We start from the raw sequence: 6,000 nt of genomic DNA, 5'->3' as shown, positions 1-6,000 counted from the left end.
ACTGTGATAGCCCCATATTAAAGAAGTAGAGTCTCTGTGGGTTTTCTTTTCCCTGGTCTTAAATTACTCCTCACCAGACAAATCTGCTTCTGAATGTAACAGGAGATGGGAACATGGACGGCCAAGTGGTAGTTTTTATAGATGGCCTGTTAATGACCTCAAGGTGCTGAAAGGACAGCCTCTTATGGTACGAATATGGTGATGATTATTGTGTGTATCAAATTAACCCCCCCCCCCCCAAAAAAAAAGAAACCTCAGGCCACCTTGAAGGGAAGACCAACCTGGAAAGGCTCTTTGGCATTACGTGGATTAAAATGATGTGCAGGCTTCAGTGATCCAGTAATCTCGAAGAGAGCATTTCAAGACATGGAATAAGATTACATTTCCTTGAGCTGTTCTCTGAGATGAATGACTCAGGGCTCATTTTTCGAAGGGGGTTCCAAGGCCAACCCGAAGACATTTAGTATTTTGCCAACTCAGTGACTGCTTCAACTCTGGCTACCTCCTCTGCGAGGCAGCGTGTGATTTTATTTGCTAAATGATAGCGATGCCAACTTCATGGGGCTACTGTGAATAAATAATGATGGCAAGCACTCAAGCTCCATAAATCAATATTATTAATTGCATCAATAATAAACACACAAATTCTATTATTAGCTCTGGCATCTGATAGCCTGTTACAAAACCACACAGGGTCAGTGCCTGCTTTTTTTCCACCATGGTCCCTTTAGGGACTCTGCTTGTTTCTGTATTACAGCCTAAAAAATATAAAAGTTTGTCTTTGCTTTTCATAATGCTGTAGTTTAAATAAAAATACACACCCACACATGCCTCTGAGTACACACGCTAACACAAAATGAAGCAAAGGCAACAACTTAAATGGCAAAGTAAAGCAAAAAAGAAGCGGTCTTATAGCCCCAGTCTCAGGAGAACGGCACAGAACGAGAGGGGTTTAGATCGGAGAACTTTGAGGCTGTGAGGCGGGAGCACAGAGGAGATAGAAGTGGACAAGAACAGCTGAAGTGACGAAGTGCCTGTGCCCAAAGGCACTGATGCCCATGGCCACAGCAAGATAAATGCCACTCCCTGCCCTCCCAGGTACCAGCGTTCAGAGGTTGATCCATCATCATTTGTTACTAATATCGTCCAATGTTAAAACTTTCCTGCCACTGCAAAGCCCTACATCTTGGACAGGGAGGAATAAGTAGATGAAAAATCACGACAAGGTTTTATACCCCTATCACACACCATGCGTTATCACAACACAAATACATGAGGACCCCATGAGGGAATTAATCTTCTAAGAGATAAAGCTGGTTCTTTCTGATACCTTTCCCATGGGAGGAAATAACAGAAGGCATTTACTACATGCCCCCTTTTCTAATTGCTGCGAATGAAGAATAGCTTGCTTGTGTTGAATAAAAGATGGGTGGATAGGGGATGTCTTCACCAAATTACACAGTGATGGTGAAGAGCCGGTTTTTCATGCTGTTTCCTGAATGTGCTGTACTTGGAGTGAGACGGATTCTCTCATTTCCTTTACAAAGTACCCTGAAACCCACCCTGAAATAACTAAAATCTCCAGGAACATCACAGCTCCCAACCCCACACAGCATACAAGTCTCCCAGATGTAACACAAGAGACTAGGGGATCTCTTTGAAATGCCACCCTCATGGTCACAGATATACTTTATTGAGGATTTACCATGTGCTGAGCACAGGGCACTAAGGACTTTCCTGGCACTGATTCATTGCATCCTCCCCAAACTGTAGCAAGAGACACTGACTATACCCCACCTTACAGGTTGGCCCAGATGACAAAGAATTCACCTGCAACGCGGAAGGCCCAGATTTGATTCCTGTGTTGGGAAGATCCCCTGCAGAAGGGAATGGCAACCCACTCCAGAATTCTTGCATGAAGAATTCCATGAACAGAGGAGCCTGGCAGGCTCACAAAGAGTCAGACATGACTGAGTGACATGATCGACTGATCATGCACGCACCTTACAGATGGGGCATGAACAGGAAAGGAAAAGCCACTCGTGGTAGGCAGGAACTGCCCGGGCACTCACAGTGGGTCCTGGTGCTCTCTCTCTTATTGAGCAGAATTCCACAGGACACCAGCATCACACAGGCCATTCTGTGACCAGAGAGGGTCCAGACAATAATAAGAATCCACCCCAGTCATCATTCTGAGCCCAGACAAGAAAACTGTCCAACCCCACCCAAATTGACCTCTCCCAGCTAACCTGAGTGGTGGGCAGGCTGCTGCTTTGCCAACTGCCCGTACTTGGAGGCTGGCTCTGGTCTGCCCCCTCTGGATCCCCACCAGATCATGGAATCACCCCTTTCTGGCAGCATCTTCTTTTGTTCAGTCACTCAGTCGTGTCCGACTCTGCAACCCCATGAACTGTAGCATGCTAGGTGGCATCTAACCCCGAGTGGAACCCCACTTCCTCAAGTCCTTCAGGTGTTCTGCAAGCTCCCTCCTCCCTGCCACAATGAGTAATAACCCCACCTCATTCCTCTTCAGGGGCTTCCCAGGTGCCTCTGCAGTAAAGAATCCACCTATAATGCAGGAAACACAGGAGACACAGGTTCAATCCCTGGGTCAGGAACATTCTCTGCAGGAGGAAATGGCAAGCCACTCCAGTATTCTTGCCTGGAAAATTCAATGGACAGAGGAGCCATGGTGGGCTACAGTCCGTGGAGTCACAAGGGTCAGGCCTGACTGAGCATGCATGCATGCATTCCTCCACAGGTGTGTCCTCGGAGCGTTAGCCGGAGGGCATTGCCCACAACTTAGGAACCTGCCAGAGGTCACACACCTAGCACTTCTCAGAGCTGCTCAACTGGGGTCTGGCCCAGGTAGCAGGCTCCACTGCCCCAGGTAGGATCACACCTTTCCCAGCATGAAATGATGGTGTTTATGGCAACCAGTCAGATTTCCTGAGAACACTGCATTTGCTTTACATATTGCAGTTTCTTGTTTTATTTTTTTCCCCCAGATAAAAACGCAGAGTTGTGACAGTCACTTGAGAACCCATGGCCCTAAGCATTCCTGGGAGTGAGTGCAGGAACATGAAAATGGAGAAGCCAAACCTTAAACACCTCTACCCCATCACCTCTGCCTCGCTCCTTCCTTCCCTCGACCCTCCCCTTGGGGCCCTTGCTCCACTGGCTTTGTCACCATGTTCCAGGGTGGTCAGGCTGCAGGGACTTATTCTCCTCTTCTAAACCTGGAGTCCAGGGTTGCAGCACAGTTTCTGTTCTCAGAGGGCCCTGGGGGGTGTCCAGTGGCTCAGAAAGACAGTAGAGGTGGGGGAGTCAAAGCTGCATTTACAGAGCAAGCAGAGTTTTTAATCAGATCAATGAAAACTGTCAAGTTTTCTATTGATGCCTTCCTTCACTGGTTGCTTTTTTTTCTTAATGTACTAATGTTATTTATTTGGGGTGTCTTGGGGAGAGGGCCACAGAGATGATGAGGAAGGTCTAACACCCCCAGCCCCCTGCCACCCCCTGGCGAGGCCTCCGGAGGGAAAGCTGCATACACAATGAAAAATCACTGGGGCTTAGAGACTAACGAGCTTTGCACATTTTACGCGCACACACATACACAAACACACACACACAAGTGGATGCACCCTCTTCCCGCCCGCCACAGAACCCCAGACACACTGGAAATTGTCTGTGGGGCGGCTATCATCTCTCCCACAAGGAGACCAGGCTTACTCCCGTCCTCATCAAACATTTATCAGGTAGCTCCGCTCCTCGCAGGGCCCGGGGGGAGCAGCGAGGTAAATATGCCTTCCTAACCCCTAAGGAACTTGGAATCTAATTATCTGCTAGAGATCCTTTGGGGATCTGTTAATAAATCAATACGAATGATTTGTAATTAGAATATCAATTATTTGTATGCAAATGTGGCCTTCTGGGTGCTTGGGGACACGGCCTAAGGATGGAAAAGACTTTCTCCCCCACCTCCCTTCAAATTTTTAATTACATTATTTTATTCATTCATCAAACATGTAACAAGCACGTTTTATGTGCCAGGCACAGAGATGGGGATCACGAATCCATGTCCTCCCTGATCGCTCCCAGTTAGGAATGAGAGATCAAGGGAGATGGGTGTGGCGGGGCGAGCTTGCTTATGGGGTCAAAGGGAGAAATACATTGGTTTCCTTCTTCTGCACCTCCCAACAATCACCCCATTCCCTGAAAGCCTCAACTGAGTAGACAGCCCCTCCTGAGTCCTCCTGCCTGAGCCTGGAGTGCCCACTTCTTTGGATAAGTGTTAGGCCACACAACTGCACCTCTGTTTGCAAAGATGTGGGGCGGCTCTGAGTATGACCCCCACCTCCATCCAGGCCAGTTGGGAGGTGCTCGGTCTACATGAGTTTTAACAAGTCCGATGTATGAGCTGGGCTTCCCTGGTGGCTCAGTGGTAAAGAACCCGCCTGCCAGTGCAGGAGACATGGGTTCAATCCCTGGGTCAGGAAGATCCCCTGGAGAAGGAAATGACAACTTACTCTAGTATTCTTGCATGGGAAATCCCATGGACAGAGGAACCTGGTGGGCTACAGTCCAAGGGGTTGCAAAAGATTTGGACATAACTTAGCAACTAAACAGCAGCACTGTATGAGCTCATTCTGAAACTTCAACGCCGGGTGACCCCGGATCTTTCTCTCCCTCTCCCTTGCACCCTGCCTCCCTCCATTTCCTCCTTCTTTCCTCCACTCACCCCTCTACAGACCGCTTCAAGCCTTTGCTAGAAGCTCAAATCAGGGATGGATCATCCCTGAAACTCGTGTCTTAGTGGGGGGACAGGCCACAGATAAATAAGTGATTGCACGTCTCCAAAGTGATGGGAAGGAAAAGCCTGACTGACGAGCTGGCAACACAGAAGTCTCATGGAACAGCCTTCTAGGGCAGGTATCCACCTTTGCGCCTGCCATGTTTTCTTCATACCGCTCCCCGGAGGTTCCTTTCCTCCTGTATGCACCTGTCTCCACGTGTGCCCAGGACTTAGCAAGGTGCCCGACATAGAGCAGGTGATCAGGAAGTGGCCGGATGATAGTGGCAATGTCAGGTGGCCCTGGGAAGACCACTGCAGGAGCAGGAACAGCCAGTGCAGGGGCCTGGGGAAGGGCCACTGGGATTCCGCGGCCACCGCCAACCCTCACCACGACCCCTGCTCTGAGACATGCACCCCTCCCCTACTCCGTGGTTCCCTTCATCCTCCATCTCCGATTTCTCACTCCTCTTGGGTGAGTGTCTGAACCTCCCTGTGCCTCCGTTTTCTCAGCCTCAAGCCAGAGGAGCTGATGTCACCTATCATCGCTGTGAGAACATAGAGAAACACATGTGCTTCTCACGATGGTGCCAGGCACGTGGCACTTGGTTCTCAAAGGCTACGGTTGTTGCTGACATCAATCTGTCCCCCAGTCAGCTTCCAGGTCATCTCTGTGGAAAACAAACTGATTAAATGTAATGCGGTATCCTGGACCGGATCCGGGAAAAGAAAAAGGACATTTGTGGAAACACTGGTGACATTCAAAATCAGTCTGGAGTTTACAGTGATAATGTTCCAATGTTGCCACTGCAGTTGTGTAAAATGATAACATGGGGAAAACTGGGTAAGAAGTAGGAGAAACCCTCTAGACCACTTTTGTAACTCCTCTGTAAGTCTAAAATGGTTGCAAGATTAAGAGTTTATTTTAAAATAATACATTTTATTTTTTGTTTTACACATTTTATTTATTTTTAAGGCTTTTTGAAAGCAGGAGAAGATGAAATGGTTGGATGGCATCACCAACTTGATGGCCATGAGTTCGAGCAAGTTCCAGGAGTTGGTGATGGATAGGGAAGCCTGGTGTGCTGCAGTCCATGGGGCTGCAAAGACATGATTGAGGGAGTGAACTGACTGAACTGACTATTGGAATGGTTTTGTTTATTTATTTATTTTGTTTTTTATTGAACTATAATAGACTTACGATGTTG

This window comes from Muntiacus reevesi, chromosome 2 (genome assembly GCF_963930625.1).
Source record: "Muntiacus reevesi chromosome 2, mMunRee1.1, whole genome shotgun sequence".
NCBI classification, from domain to species: Eukaryota; Metazoa; Chordata; class Mammalia; order Artiodactyla; family Cervidae; genus Muntiacus; species Muntiacus reevesi.
This window is presented reverse-complemented; position numbering follows the sequence as displayed.